This window comes from Lates calcarifer, linkage group LG3, assembly GCF_001640805.2.
Source record: "Lates calcarifer isolate ASB-BC8 linkage group LG3, TLL_Latcal_v3, whole genome shotgun sequence".
In the NCBI taxonomy this organism is placed as follows: Eukaryota; Metazoa; Chordata; class Actinopteri; family Centropomidae; genus Lates; species Lates calcarifer.
Genome location: NC_066835.1, coordinates 11,199,442 through 11,216,664, shown reverse-complemented (window position 1 = coordinate 11,216,664; position 17,223 = coordinate 11,199,442). Strand labels below are relative to the sequence as shown.

General features: G+C 41.5%; 1 long non-coding RNA gene across 1 annotated transcript; it reads right to left on the bottom strand.

Moving 5' to 3' along the window:
- Positions 1–5,870: 5,870 nt before the first annotated feature.
- On the bottom strand, positions 5,871–16,987 carry LOC108897849 (uncharacterized). Its single transcript, XR_001963358.1, has 4 exons — positions 16,823–16,987; positions 14,680–14,755; positions 9,506–9,793; positions 5,871–6,291 (listed from the first exon to the last, which is right to left on the bottom strand). It is a non-coding gene; the product is annotated as an uncharacterized LOC108897849 (long non-coding RNA).
- Between the last annotated feature and the right edge of the window lie 236 nt (positions 16,988–17,223).

Here is a 17,223-nt window from a genome sequence, read left to right as displayed (position 1 = left end):
ACTTAAAAAAATGCAGATGATACTGAAGCAGGAGGATAGCTATCAAAGCACGTACTAAGGCCTGATGGAATGTAAGTGAAATCAAAGGAGGGATGGGGACGTGCACAGAGTGAGACGGAGAAGAAGAGGAAGAGGGTATTTTACTGCTCTTTTGTGCTGAGCTAAGAGATGGAAGTAAAGAACATGCTGGGAACGTGTCAAGTTGGCAAAACAAGCCGCCCCTGAGACTTGACACCAGGCAGAACTGCAGCAACCCGAGCAGATGTCTACATCACAATGTTCCCACACCATTGGAGGAATGCACAGGGACATGCAGCACAGTACACCTACACACACACACACACACACACACACACACACACACACATGCACATGCAGAGTCACAGCTTTGACAAGTTGTGTAGATGTCAGCAGATGCTGAACCTCTTGAGCTCACTAAGCCCCCATTCCACCCCACCACCCCCACACACGCATTCACACATTTCACCACCAAACACACACTCATCAAAAACATCCAAAACACACACATCACACTCCTATTTCATTTTTCTACACCCACATTTCCCAGAGTTCCTCTTTGCAGCCACTGTTTTAATGACATGTTGTGAGAGTGGTCCCGTTCACTCTGCTTTTAGCTGAGCAAAGACCAAACCACATGATTGTTTGCGCAAAGGCCAGCATTACATGCAAATCGCCCTCAGTGTGATACGAGTGGCATGCAGCAGCGTTTTTTAGGCCTGTTGCCAACGTCTTTTTAGTTGTATTATGAAAGAACACTGCAGAAAGGTGTGGAGGGGGGAGAAGAAAAGAGAGGGAGAGCGGGAGAGCGCAAAACTTAGGGGAGATTTAATTATTTTTAACCAGAGGCAGTTGGATAAAAAAGGCCGCAGACTTAATGACTTAATTTAGACGTTTAATTAGTTGAGCACATATCTCTCTGGCTTCTGCCCTGCGTAATCTGTGATGAAGTTTGGTGTGAATGGCGTCAGACCTGTCTCTCTCTCTCTCTCTCTCTCTCTGCTTCCCTTTGCCTCTGTCTCCCTCTTTATCTCTCTTTTCCTTTATCTCCCTCTCTTCTTGGACCACATAAATAATTCCCATTGCCTCTCTGAGCATGCACAGAGCAATAGAGATGAAATATGTATGGATACACGCCATGGTGCTTTTGAAAAGAACTATTTCAAAGGTAGTGAGGTCTGCTGAAATCTTCATGAGTGCCTCCTCTCCCTCCTTTTCTCTCTGATAGACAGAATAGATTCTTTGCCAGGCTGCATCGGCTCTGCAGCCCCCGATAAATAACTTGAACAGAAATATGAGAGTGTGCTCCCAAAGATTCAGATGCACTCCCAGTGATGAAGAGAAATAAATACACTGAAAACTACACCTGCATACGTGATAATAAATATTGCATAGTGTAATATTTTATGTTATTGTGACATGTGGACTTTTAGTTACATAAAACAGCTATGTATAAAAATGTCTGTTGCGGCAGACATGCAAAAGAGTTGAGGTCATGGAAAATATGGAAAACAGTGGACAAAAAAATACAGCTGGCTGATGTACAGAAGACAACAAAGGAGCACACATAAAAGAAATATATGTGAAAAATGGAGCACTTCTATATACATAGGAGGTTAAGTGTACATGTGTCTGTCTGTATGTTTGTGTAAATGTTGTGTAACGTCCTTAACGTTAACTCTCTGAAACTCTTCTAAGTACTAAATATTTCAACCTTCAGTATATTTCCATCCACCTATATATAGGTTGTTGGTGCATGATAATTGCTGCACTGCAATATATTGGTTTACATTACAGATGCTTGTCTTTGTACTAATGTATTAGCACGTGCACTGTTAACCTTGAGTTGGCGTTCATACCAAAAACAGGCCTGCGTTAAAGCAATGCAAAAGTACTGTTGATAGGAAGGCCGGTTTGAATAACATGTATAAGTTTGCCTTTTTATCTCCCCATCCTCCTCTTGTCCTTGTTTCTTATTTGTTGCTTTTACTGTTGATCATTTTAAAGTTTTTAATTACAGTTATCTTCATTTTTGTAGTCTTTTACCATTGTTCCCATAGTAACAAGGCGGTGATATTGCTTTAAAAAAAAAAAACATCCGACGGGGCAAGAAAGAGAAGTGGTCAGATGATTAGACAGATTTTAAACCCACATCCCAGTCAGCCAAACTCAAAGAAACAAGAAAAAACAATGGCCTGATGACGTCCATTCACGTATTATAGTAGTTTAGTCGCTCGACTGGGAGCAACTAAACTACAGTGCCTCTGCACCACCACTCTACCAACCTCTCAGATTGTCTGACCATTTAAGTTTCTATGTTCCTCGATAGAACTGATGTAGAAAATAGGACTCAAACTATAACTGGAGTCACTATTTAAGTTTATTTGTCTCATTTTGATTTTATGCTTTGTATTCCTATTCTTTCAGGCCTCCACAAACAAACTCATCCATATCATCAACCATGAAGCCCCTCTACACTCTGCACCCCATCTCCCTCCGCTAACCCCTTTCTCCTCTGTTCCCTCACGCCCTCCTCTACCTTCAATTCTTTCTTCTTCTCCCCTCAGTCTCTGGGGGAATGACGAGAACCGGCATGAACCTTTGTGTCACTTCCCCCGCAGGCTTTTTCTCGCCTTGTTATTTATTTTCTTCACTTCATTGCAGAAGGTAGAGGAATGTTTTGTAGAATAGGACACTTAATAATGGGAGAAAAAAAATTGTTGAGGGATGGCGCGGCAGTTTCTCTCTGTGCTGTCACAGAGTGCAGTGTCCTTGAACCTCAAAAGAAAAGAGGCAAGAGAGAGAGGGGGGAGAGACAGACGTAAACATACAGCTACTTTTTGCACAATACAAATGCCATCGGCTAAGAGCAAAATATCTTTTATACTAAACAAATGCACAGCAGGCTAGGATTCACAATAATGTTTCTGCACAGAGAGCAGGTTGGAGGATGTGGATGGATTGTGTGAGCTCTAGTTGTTGGTGTTTGGGGTGTGTGAGCAGAATGCTAAACACTTCCTGGGTCATGGGGGGGCTGGTGAAAGCATGTTGAATTTTAATGTTGCCCTCTGACTTGGCTGCAGGTAATGCTGCAGGGGGCCAGCATCCTATCCGCACTGCTGAGAGGGAACATGAAGTGTGTGCGTTTTGTGTGTGTGTGTGTGTGTGTGTGTGTGTGTGTGTGTGTGTGTGTGTGCGTGTGTGTTTCATTGCACGTCAAGCTTGAGCAAGTCTGTGTGTTCTCATCTCTGGGTGGGTTGTCTGCGCTCCGGTTCTAGTATTGTCAGTAATGAGCCTGCTTCAGCCCTCCAGGACACACACAGGTAAACTATACAGTACAGACAGACACACTTATACATACTGTATACTTGTTTTGCTGCGTGAAGGACGTAAACAACACTACAGGCCGCTGCTGACTCACCAGCATTAACTGCACCTCAACACAGGTGTCAACGTGAAAGGAATACATTTCGCAAAATTCCGATCAGCTACCGCATACAAGTGAGGGAGAAATCAAGAATTAAAGAATCACTAATGATTACTTCCTGAACAGCTCTCAATGGAGGGTAGCTACTTGAGAATAGAATTCAAGATACTATAGTGATGAAACAGTACATGTTGATTAGTTGTTAGATAGCTGTTAATACACAAAGTCGACCAGTGTCTTAATAAATCCTTTTAATCCACTGCTGAGTGGCACAAAACTATAATCAATTTCTTAATAGCTTACATATAAGTTGTTATTTCTATTAGCCATAATTTTTGTGGGCCCTCAAGGTTTAGCATCATACTGAGAAGTCTGTGGGAGTGCTTGATTTTTTTTTCATGATTACCTTTCCATTACTTATAATAAAACAAAGGATGATTCTACCAGAATGCTAACTTAGTATTCCCTGGGAAGCCACATTGGGTTTCTTAGAGGGCCACTCCAGCCATTTACAGCAGCACTCAGTATATTGCTCAGGGACTCACAAGAGATGCAGCAGGGGTGAAGTTATCCTGACTTTTAGTCCCTAATTTGAGTCAAAGTCCAAGAACAGTGGATGCTTTAATTTCCATATAATGTAATTTAATAGTGTCTTTTATTATATCCTCCCTGCCTGGTAAACACCCACATCTTTCAGACTCAAAGCCTCCAGTGTGTAAGTGTGTAGCCCAAACCAACATAACCCTGATTACATCACAAGGGTTATTGTGTCAGACTTTAGAAAGCTTCTTTACACTTTAAACTTTCACAGGTTTAATTATAGCTATGTACAGGTAAACTGATCTGATGTAAAATCAGTGTATTGGCCCTTTAATGACAAATCACAGACAGAATTCTCGAAACAATATTTGACTTATTAATTTCGAAGCACATTTACAGTACATTAATATTCACATCCGTGCTCTTATTATTTTTCTTTGATGATGATGCTGAGGTTCATAACATTTTATATTTCTCACCAGATCTATCAAACAGCCAACTCTGTTTGGCCTCTTGATCTTCTCCATCTTACCAATATTGTAGCCTGCTCTCTGTACGTCCCTGGTGGGTGCAAACACAGCAAACAATCACTAGCTGAAAGACAACTTTCATGAATCCCTTAGTTTTGAATACCACCCTAGACTGCAATTGTTCAAAGAAATCCAAACACACCCCTGAAGTTTTATTACCTGCATTCCCACATGACAACAATCTGCAGAAAAGATTTCTTTTTGCTGAGGTATCTCTGCAAAAATGAAATCAGTAATGGAAGCAATGAGTCTATCCGAGGCAGCAGCACCACAGTGTTTCTTGGAAATAAGGGTCCGAACCCCGAAAATGGGACTTTGTTGATGGCTTCCCATGTAGAGGGACTACTGGTATTTCACGAGACAAATTGTTTTCATTAGTCTGGGCCATAGATCAGATTTTTTTCAAATTTGAGTCCTGGATCGTTAAAATATAACCACCCCAGTTTTATGAAGTTCTATCAGGATATTTAGGACATATCCCGGTTTAAATGACGTTTACTGCTGCACAGTTCTACAAGGCACACCACAGTGAAAGATAATAAAAAGTTTTCCCTTTCTGCACTGGTGAATTGAAGCCATGTGTTCAATCGATAGAAGTTACCCAACTTTTCAAACTGTATTTCTGACTCTCCCATCATTCCTCCCTATAGACAAAATCTCTCTCCACTCTCTGGCTTTCAATCCACACTTTACCTGCCTCCCTGCACACAAACCTGAATTAATCTCCAAAGTCTTCCCCTCATCTTTTTGTGTGTGTGTGTACTTTCACATTTGTATTATGCTAGTCCTGAGGGTGTGTGTATGTATGTGTGTGTGTGTGTGTGTGTGTGTGTGTGTGTGTACATGTGTGCCTCTCCGCCTCTCTGCATTAGAAATTCACCAGCTCGACATGATATTGTTCCCCTGCCTGGAGCTCTGGGGGCTTGTGGGTGGTGGTGAGGGGGTTTGTGTTTGCATAGCAGAGGCTGTGCTCTCACTCATGTTAGACCCCCACAGGGGGACTTTCTTTTGACACTGTCAGCCCTTTGAACTTGCTGTGACATCAAGCATCAGGTCACTTGTGTACAACCACTGCACAAAGAGAGGCTCGCGCTAATTGGCCCACGTGCACCTGAGAGACAGTTGGGACATCAAAGTGCTCCGCTGCCCAATTGATAACAGCTTTGATGGGGGTGACTTTGAGACTGTAGATTTGTGGTTTGCACAACCAAAGAACTGCTGCGCACGAGCTTTGCACCGTGCCTCGCTGCTGTGTGTGATCTCGGCAAGGGATTAGTTATTTTGTCGTTCTGCTTGAATGTCATTTCCTCTGCACTCTCTAGAATTGTAACAAATGCTATTACCAGACACCCTGTTGTGAACCTTTAATCAACCTCAATGAAAGTTTACAATAAAGAGAGGCAGGAATCCAAGGTGTAGTTATGATACAGTACTGGCTGCATAGCTGCATTCTGCTACTTCTTTTGCTTAGTTACCCATTCTATCATGTGATAAAAATTTGTGTTTGCTCTAAATGACTTGCAGTTTGTAAATATGTAATACAAAACTGATGTGTAAACAGGCCTAAAGCAAAGAGAATGATCCCTAGCTTGTAAAAAAAGTGTGAAAAATCAATTTAGCTCAGTGCTCATAGCAGCCTCTTAGGATTTTATTTTGCCTTCCAGACTTATGGATGTCCGCTGTGTCTTTGTCTGACCCTTCATCTTCTGGAAGGTGGACAGGTGGCGGGTACTGGTGGAGCCTGGAGGGCCCTGTCAACCCCATACAGTCCAGCAGCTGACCAGAGAGAAAGAGAAGGAGAGGGAGAGGGCAGGCGGGGGGGGTTGACAAAAGAGATCAGAAAAGAAACTAGGAGGAGAAGTGAAGGACGTGGAGAGAAACAAACCAGAGAGTCCCGTGTCCGAGCCTGAGTACTCTACCCGCTGTCATAGTTTCAACAGGAGGCTACGTCCCCTCTTGACTCCCCAACAGGCGTGGCAAAGCGATTGGTTTCGCTCCAGTATAATGGCCAGCTATGAATGCTGAGTGCGACTGCAGGGGACCATTAGGGCCACAATGGCCGACAAGACACTAAGCACTCCCCAGAGGTCTGAGGGGCCTTTTCATGCCTGTCCTGGGGCTGGGGAGGGCTGTTGGGAGCTGGTGGCCAGCTGGTTCTCTGGCCCCCGTGCAGCCTAATGCCATCAGCGCTCCCAGCCTGCTTTGAGCTGCCGGCCGTATGGAGACACAGGGGTGCAAAGTCTGTGTGACACATGTGGGCATGTAGACACACACACACACACACACACACACACACATACATGGCGGCACCTGTTTTTATCTGCCAAGGAAAGTCAAAAGAAAGAAAGATTATTTTGCTATTTCTCTTTCGTATTCTTTGGTCCTCAAAGTCAAAATTCTCCTTCTGTCAAATCTAACCTTGGTTTGGAGAAAATGGTTTATTCTGTGCTAGTGTGGTTAAACTCAGTTAGTGCTTATGCCTCCTGTCCTCATGATGTGGTGTCAGTTCAGTTTTCTTGTTCATGTACACAAGAGGTAGCTCAAATCTAGCTAGCACAGATTCATTCATTTGATTCAAAATACAAGTTTAACCATTTCATTGGCCATTAATAGAAATTGATATGATCACCTAGTTGATTTAGAAAACTCCTCAGTCTGTCTTCAGTATGGAGAAGTAGGTTCATTGGTTATCTCCATAGCGCCATATGGAGAGAAAGAAAAGAACCCACAATGCAAATGCTGTCACACCCAGTTCAAGCCTGTTTCAGAAAGATGCTGTGACTGCTGCGTCTTCCTCCCTCTCAGGTCCTAAATAGCTCGCTACTGCAGGCAGAAAACTTGTTTTGTCGACAGCCCATTTGAAAGGCAAGCGTAATAAAAGGCTTTTCTTTTTGTTCCGGGCGGTGGCAATTTCATAGTCTTTTCAGAGCTGAAAGAAGGGCGAGAGAAAGAAAAGTTTTACTAATTGACGCGGTAGCAGAAATTCAGCCACCATTTGAGTCAGCCACGATGAAAAGCCTATTAAGGGACATTTTGTCAATTACTTCTGCTCACTTCTATACGCCGAGGCTCTTTTTAGAGGAACTCATTTGTGTCTTATTTATTTCCTCTGCTGGCATGTTTTGCTGGCACTGCGCACAATGACAAATTAAAGCTTTAGTTTCATGGCAATGACATGGAAGGTCTCAGGCTTTAATGGGGGCTTTGAAAGAACGCCAGGAAAGCCAACACTTTATAGCTTGTCCTTGGTTCACTGGCTCAATTTGGTTTCAATGCATTAAAACATCTATTGACTTGTAGCTCTAGTCAAAGTTTTGCGTGAGCAGTTAGAGTACATCTTTAATGAATTAGAGTCAGAAGTAGAATAATGCGACTCGGTATCGGTTAATGCATCTAGAATATGTGTGTGTGTGTGTGTGTGTGTGTGTGTGTATATATATATATATACACACACACAAAAAAAATAAAATAAATTCCTTCACGAAAAATTGAACAAAAATGTTTCACATAATGGTGCTCTATACAAGTGAGTGTGACGTGTGTTAGCCAGTTTTGCCAATTCATATGCAAATCTGGTTCAAAGGAGAGAGTAACTTTGGTATATAGTCGGCTCTGACTAAGCCTGATCAGCAGTTTACTTGAAATAGAATCTTATTCTGTCTGGTTCAGCCTTGTCAGGATCAAATTTGATGATATATCTTCAGTTTCTACCCTTGCTGAATACTGACAAGTATTATTTAACCCCACCATTCTGTTGCAAATACTTCTCTGAGCCTTTATAGTGGGGTTTCATTGAGCATGCCTCTTTGCCTCCATCTACATTGTGAAACCTATCCACTTTAAAAACACCTCCATACAAATTTGCCTGCAAGGAAACTGATGCCTCGCTCCTCTCAAACATATGATCAATTACCTCTGGAAAATGGTTTGATATTCACAGGTCTTGAATACCCAAAATGGCTTCTCAGTGTGTTTCTTGGGGGTACTCAAATCGAATTGCATTAGTGATGATGTTTGATAAAAAAAAAAAAAAGAAAAGGAAAGAAAAGAAAAAATACCTGCATTTAGTGGGAGCAAGAGGCTTGCTACATGTATCAGAGAAAGCCTCAGCAGACAGAACTATCTGACAGAGGTCAGCTGATGTCGAGGTACATCAATTTTATGAACCCTCACCCGCCCCCCCAAAACCCCCACCCACCCCTCGCGAGTTCGCTGCCACTCATGTGTTAAATGGGTCTTGTAGACAGAAGAGAATGCCTTTGTGTTGAAATAAATGGAGGGGAGAGAATGGGGTTAAGACGACTCCTCTGAGGTGCATCAACCTACATCTGCTCATCCTCTTTTTCTTTTTCTCTCACTCATCTCTATCTTCTCTTAAAAACACAGCATCTACTGCATCTGAAGGGAACTTATTTTCTTATCACACTATGTAAATGACTCTATTTATAGCTTCTTTTATGAGACACAGTTGCCGTGGTTGCTTTCTTCTGAAGTGACACTGACTCTCAGCTGATGACAGAAGAGGAACAAAACATCCTTGACTTTAAACATTTATACATGTGGCAAATTCTTAGTTTCTATATGTTGTTCGTGTGAAATATCATTCCACTGCCATAAAGCTGCTGAAAAGGGACTATTTTTCTTTTCTTTTCGCTAGAGACAGATCGACCAGAGAGCAGGCTGTTGTGACAGATGTTCAGCTCAGCTTAACAGGGGCTGTAATAACACACACTTGCAAAGACACATACTGTATAGACACATATGTACACAAGGGTTTCAAAGCAGGCACTCATACACACACACACTGTACGCACACGAAAGAGCACGACCACCCCTCATGCACACCAAAGCGCACATACCACTCACCCTGAACAAACCCTCTAATTTACTCTCCCCACCCCACACATATACACAACACGCTCACACACATACACACACACACACACACACACACACACACACACACACACACACTCTGAGAAGAAATTACTTTGAACTTGGTGTCAGGCGGCATGAATGCAGCTGGGAGCAACAGGGTCACGAAGCTCTTTGAGAGGTGAGATGAGGTCCGGCCTTTCCTCTGCTGTCTGTCTCCCTCTCTGATGTGCTGATGGCCGACGGGGGTTGCAGGGGTTGTGGCGCACGGTAGACCGTTGGGGCCCAGGCCATAAGGCTCTCTTTGTTACTGATGGCACTTCGACGCAGTCCGCCTTCGCTGTCACACAGTCTGCACAGACCTCAGCGGACATCAGATGGTTGCCATTTTGGCATCATCATCCTTTAAAATCAGAAATTGTTTTCACTTTCTGGGTTTTAATTGAGGAGTGAAAGTAATAAGGTCTGTGATTTAGATAGAAAGATATAGATATATAAAGATATTTTCCCTTTAATTCTATACATGATTGAACTTAGCCTAATAGTAATAACTATGCCTAATGATTTCTTGATCAGAAATATGCTTTTGTAATATAGAGGCAATTCTATGAAATGACACCACCTAATGAGGAAAGATGCTGCTGTCTCATGCTGTGTTTTTCTGAGACTTACCATAAATTAACAAAGACTTTTAATTAAAGAACTATAATAAACAAAAACACAATCAAACTGATGACTTAATTGATTCTAACTATGAGAAGTTAGGGCGTCTCATTCCAGGCTTGGTTAGCAGGACTGGAACTGCTGCCAAGATGCTTAATCATGTTTAATAAATTGCAGCAGACAAGAATGTATCTAATCTATTAATAGGCCCACACCATTACATTGTGATTTGCATCTGGAAAGGGTCCAACTGTGGACGAACTCCCATTGATCTGAGCTGAAATTCTGTGTGAAAGCCTTATCTCATGCAGTAGTTGTTGTATGTTACCTACCACGGGGACAGGAATGTAATTAAAAAAAAAAAAAGAAAAAAGACAGACTTTTCCTAATGCATTATCTATTTTAAGAATTGCATTTAAAATAAACCTGCACTGTCTCTGTGCATATGCAAAACTGTAAGCATGCAAATAGCTGATTTCATAGAACAATGTTGTCGAATAAAAACACAAGGCTGAAGATTAGCAGGGACAAAACAAAGGCAGCATCAATAAAGAGTGAGCATATGTGTTAATCGGCAAACCCCTAACACATACACATTCACACACACACAAGGGCATGCGCACACATGCACTGATTAATTGTATTCTTCATTCATTGTGAGGCATCCTGCTGCTAATTAGCTTAGGCATGGTTTTGCATATTGTATTTATTTAATTTCTTCATGGGCTGCACCAGTAGAAGGTGTAATTTGGGATGAGAGAGAGGCCATTTCTCGCTACGGTTTATACTCACAAAGGGTTGGAAGTGCTGGGGCTGATTGCTGCTGCTACAAGGACTCTTTCTTTTGGTGCCAAATGTAAAACAAAACCTAACAACATCCCTCTGGTGTTTCACTCTTGATTTTTGGCACAGAGACAATACTGTAAATCTAATGAACAAATTATGTTTACAGTTCTCCTCTCGCTGCATTTCAGATTAATTTCAACACATTTTTTTTTTTTTTAAAAAAGGTTCAACTCAGTCATATTTTAGAGAAAAGATATTGCCCGACTTTTTTGAAAGTGTATGAATTCAAAACAGCGGTAGGTACAGCAACAGAAGATAGAGCGTTTTCTTGTGGATATGGAAAATCGTTCCGCAAAAGTTGTCACTCTGGTTGAAGTAGAGAGTTTTGCAGAATCAAACGAAGACACTTTGAGGTGATTGGGCATCCAGCTGAGCTTGATCGAAAACACATTCCATATGTATTGAGTCTTATAGTAGAGAACAACTCTAAGCTGCTCCCTTTTCCACCAGATTGCAGACTTCAGGCATGAGACACAAAATCCCTTCTCAGGCTCAACTTTGCATCTGTGTGTTTTGCTTGTGTATATTTCTTGGTTCGCCGTATATACATATATATATATATGTGTGTGTGTGTGTGTGTGTGTGTGTGTGTGTGCGCAAGCGTGTTTGTGAGCTTAGTACGCTTATAGATGTTTGTTGATGTCCAAATGTACATACATGTATCAGATGAGGGCACTGAGTCGTCTCTGGGGAACATCCATTTTTCCAGCCATGCTCACATCCTGCTGCAAGCAAGCAACAGATGGCAGGACGGGGTACCGTGGCCGATTTAGTCCAGTCATGTTTGCTAGGAAGTAATTGTGTTTTAACCTGGAGAGAAACTGAATATTACAGCCAATGCAGGCAAACAAATTATAGTCACCTCACTGGCCGGCAGATGACTCTGTTTGTCTCATGTCCAGATGGAGTTTGAAGAAAATAAATTGGCCTGTGATGCTGCATGGGCTTGATGCACTTGTGTGTGTGTGTGCCTGTGTGTGTGTATCTGACTGTTTGCTTGCCCGTCTGTTTGTCTGTCTTTCTACCTGTCTCTACCTGTTTATATCCTCAACAGATGCCTGTCTGCTTCCTCATATATCAGCCTGTCTGATTTTGTATTGTGGCAGATGTTTCAGTGCTGCAGGTCGTTACAGCAGAAAATGCAGCAGAGGAACAAAAAAACAGAACAAAACAGTGGATTAGAGTGTCCGTACATTCACCTTAGCATTGTGCCACAAATTGTTTGATGCCAAACACTGCCTTGGGGGACAGAAATACTTACTGGAGATTGGTATGGTTTCATGATAAGTATTCATTAGCACAAACATCAACAAAAGATCTGCCACGCTGATCTCCCTACAAATTAAGTCACTTTCTCTATTTCACGTCTGCCTGATTTTCAACACTTGCTGTTTATATAAAACATTCTTGAATGAAGTGTTCATTCACTGTCAATTCCTGCTCCGCGTGCCAACTGTGTGCATCAGAAAATCCCCTGCAATCTTTGTTTTGGCTAGTGTGAGGCGGCAAGTGATTACCCAGAGTGCTTTGGGAAGTTAATGTTCATGGTCTGCACAGCGGGATTCTAGGAGTGATGACAGAGGAAGTGCCTGAGGGCGAGCGTCTCTTCGCTGCCATCTCACTTTCACTGTTTCTGACAACACGTTTACCCCAACAGATGGCTCCAATGCTCACACAGAGACACTGCGAGGCTATGAAGAACTGCGTGGGCTGATACAACACAACGATGTGCAGAGAATCCAAAACCCAACTAGTGCGAATTAATGTAAAATTGACTAAATGGGATCTCAATAGTCAGCAATGAGCTGAATGTGTATCTCTGGCTTCGTCATGCTTACTTTTAAATGAAAGGAAATAAGAAACTGTATCCACCATCTCTGGTTTATTATCTCATTAGTTTATTATGTCTTTAACTTTATTTTATTCACAGTTAATACAGTGAGATACAACTACGTTATTAGAAAGAGAAAATTTGCACTCTTTTTGTGGAAATCTACAGAGTAAAAGTTTAAGGAATGGATTCCAGCTCATATTCATTGGTGGCCTAACAGACACTAAAGCAGCAGGTGTTCTCAAGGAAAAAATGTGTAGTAGATCATAAGGTATAGAAAGATTTTGTGTATATAGGGAATGACTCGGCGACACCTTGGTGCCAAACTGTAGCTCATTCAGTCAAGTGATGCCTCAAGTATTTTCCTTGCATATCAAAGAGGAGGAGTTCAGCTTTGCCTTCGCGCCACTGAAATGACACCCAGCACGATGTCAGTATATGACTTACTGAGCAGTTCAGTGGGATGGAATAGTGTGTCAGATCACATTATCATATTGCATCCAGAATTGCCCAAAATGCCAACGTCTTGTGGGACCACATACTTACTTTCTTTTTTTTTTCATAAAGACTATGCAGTCATGAGCATAGGATACATTGAAAACGTGGGTGGGACAATCAGTCTTCCTCTAGATTTCTTTTTAATAGAGTAGATGCTATTACCTGCTTTCTGGTGCCTTTTAACAGGTGGTTTGGTATTTCTACATGGCTATACTAGCATGAGAAAAATTATGGGTACATTTTGTAGTTCCATCTAGAGAATGTGGTTGGCCCCAGATTGCATAATTGAAGATATTTAAAGGTGAAAGTAAATAAATTGATTTGATAAGAGCTTCATTCTCAAATAAATTACATCCATCTTCCAGTTATTTCTTCTACAATGAAGAATCACCAGCACCTGAGGCCTGTGTATTGATCTTCTCATCTTACTCTCAGCAACAAATAAAGTAAACAGGAATATTTGCCAAAAATGTTGAACTATTATTTCGCAGGAGAAATATGTACATTTTTGCTTTTGCTGCGTAGCCAATGTTAGCATTGACAGGTGTTTACTTCTCAGTCTACAAGAAATGCTCAGCAAACTTCATTCTTCATCGAAGAGCTGTCTCCAGTTCTGGAGACAAGTTAACTCTTATTTTGCTTCAATTTTCCAGTTCTTTTCTACTGAAGTTAGCATGCTAAACAGCTAGCCCCGGTACAGCTGGCCTGTCTCGTCACTTTTCAATAGCAAGTCACTGTAGTTTCCAGTCTGCCTTGAAGAAGTAGCGCCACTCAGAGGGCGTATTATAACCTCTTATTTTGCAAACACCAAGATGGCTGAAGCTCTTGGCAACTTCACAAACACTCTATCCTGGCATGAAACCACATTTGGCGGCAGAGAGAACTAACATACAGCCCCTTCAATACACTGTGCAGCTTAAGTAAATTTACTTTTAGATGGCCATGACATAACCTGATAGTATTACTGAATTATCTAGGTGACACCCTCTTTAGTATTAAGTAAAACTGTAAGAAGCTATTATTAAAAATATCAATTCTAATGTCAATTTCCAATGGAAAAAAAAATCTGCTCAGTGTGCAAGAGTGGAAAAAACAGCATTTGTATGTGGTCTGTGTGAGTCTATGAATCTATCTATGTGTTTGTGAGAGAAACTGCAATCAGACAGGGTGACAGTTTCACCCGTATGGTTGATTGAACATTCCACTGTGTGTGTGTGTGTGTGTGTGTGTGTGTCTTGAGTGGGTGACTGACCACAGTGGGGTGTGAGGTGAATGTCACACCCATCAAAGTGCACAGGTAATGATGCACTGTAGCTGGCATTGCTACAAGGCGATAACCTGGATGTCCACTTACCTGCCCACCACACACACACACACACACGTACACACAGACACACACACACACACACAGACACACACACAGAGTCCCTTGGGCTGCCTTTCACACTAACCTGGCATCTTTTCACGGGGCCCAGTGGAGCGTGCTGGTGTGACTCTACTCTCAGGCTCTACTGACAGAGGAAACTGCTGCAGAGAGAGAGTAAGAAAGAGAGGTGGTGGGTGGTGTTGGTGTTAAAGGTTAGGGCTGCACATGCATAATCGCTGGCAGGATAATAATTGCCCATTGGCATTTGACGTACTTTCATATTTGAGTTTGATTCCAGCCTGCTTATTTTCTGTATTGAATATGAAGTTTTATGATTTAAACTGTGTTAAATTCTTGACTGAGTCTACTTGGTGTAAATACATATATGGTACTATCCTAAATGATACCCATAGCATGCAATGATTGTAGTATTTGTTTAAAAATATACCACAAAGGCCAGAATGTGAATGTGAGAAATTGTTTCTCATGTTTTTTTCTTGCGATCCATGACATTTTTCTGCTCATAATCTTGACATACCAAGCTTTGTTTTCATTAGATTGTGAGAAAAGATTCAGACATTACATTAAGTAGAGAAAGTAATTATCCAGAGATCACAAGTTTAGAGTTGGAATATCCAGACTATCAAATTATCAACACAAACCCTTTTCTCATGATCATAAAATAATGATGTCATCTTAAGATAACAATCCTGTTATGGTGGGGTAACAAAATATTTTTGTCACGATCATGAGAAAATCCTCTTTGTGTCCACTCTGGCCTTTCATATGCATGTGCAAATGAATATGAATTTTACATTAGTAATTCTTTACCAGATTTCAATTTAATAAAACATCATTCATGCAAGTACACACAGGGAAAAACAACTTATCAGTGCAGAAGATGCATATGCATTAATACACTACAATATAAAAAACCCAAACATAGCTGTGTTTATGTGAGTTTACTGAGTGCACACATTTTCACGTCTGCTATGACTTCACTGTCGTCAACTAGAGACGACGTTGGGCCTAGAGAGAAAAGCACTGTGTGCTTTGAAGGCACACAGTGGAGAGAAAGAATGAGAAAGGATTGTGACGTGCCGCGCAGCGAGTGGACGAGTGGTCACAGTGAAGTTCTTTGGATTAAACTGACGACTATTATTCTCCCGTGCCCTCTCGCTGTGCCTGGCTATCACAGAAGGGTCAGTGGCAGCTATAATTATTATACTTCAGCCCTTTGTTCTCTCTACCATTTCAGATCATTACTGTTACTTTCTGTGGAGGAATTGTTCACATTTCCATGGTTATTTGCACAGTACGGTCACTTTACATTACATATTATGTTGCATGTGAGAAGTGACACGTAAAAAACAAAGATTTAATGAGCTGCAGGGACAGTGACTTTATGAACTACGTGATGCATTGTGTTATTGTTAATTGTGGAACTCAGTCTAGTTTAAGTAGCTTAGAAATGCTTGAAACATAAAGAGAATATATAAAAACATACATATTCGTAATATACTCCAGTATTTCAGTATGCAGCAAATGCTTTACTGTTCAAACACAAGACATTTTCTTACTGTGGTCAAATTCATGTTCTATTAGCCTCTTCATTCCTGCTTCCAGCATGACTAAATGAGCCTCCGTATTGGTTAACTGGGCTGAAAACATTCCCCATTAAGGTAAACAAGATTGTACTTTCTCCTGTCTCCCACCTGACTCTGGCCCCTAACCAAATTAAGACACTCATTTGCATAAGCGAGATGGATGAGATAGGAGGAAAATACTTTTCTCTCTGGAAAATAAGTGCACTGTTTGACGGAGTGGGAATCTCAGATGAGATGTCGCAGCCTATTAGAATGGCAATGCTTCATCATTTTTTCATACAGCGTATTGGTGTAATAACCGGATAAAAAGCTCTGACTGATAAAAAGGCAGGGTGTGATTGTGAAATACAAGTTAGGAGAGAGTGCATTTTGATTCATAATAGATTGTTCCTGAACATACCAGAGCACTTTTCACTGCAAAATTACATTTTCCATGTATTTGAATATTGCAGTAATTACATACACATGACTAATGCATTTTGCAAATTGTTCTCTTACTTACATTTAGATTCAGAAACATCTCTAGCACACCCACAATATCAAATAACATAAAGTGTTTTCTAGCAATATTGCGTGTTACTTAAAAGACAAAACACTAGGAAGAAATTATATGCAGCATACCTTACATAAAAGCCTTAATATGCACCGATAGACTCCCCTGCCTCTCCGCTGTCCTCAACAAATCTGCTCAGCGAATGGAGCAGCCAGACACACAGTAAGGTTTGTTTGTGTACTAAAAACAGCACCACAATTTACTGCAATCAGACACTGTGTATGGGCCGGGGCACCTGGGGCGCTCTGTGTGCGCTCCTACCCTGCGGTGAAATTGCTGTCAACACTTTTCCCCTCCTTTCAGTGTTGGTGGGCTCTGGTAAGTAGCCTGGCTCTGTCCACTATCCACCCCCCTCCCCCACTGAGAGGAACACCATGCTACATTCTGAACTCCACATTTACTACCCTTGGCTCTCCCAACGCGCATGGAGAAAATGGTTGTTGTTTTCTTTATAGCGTGCGTTTCTCTC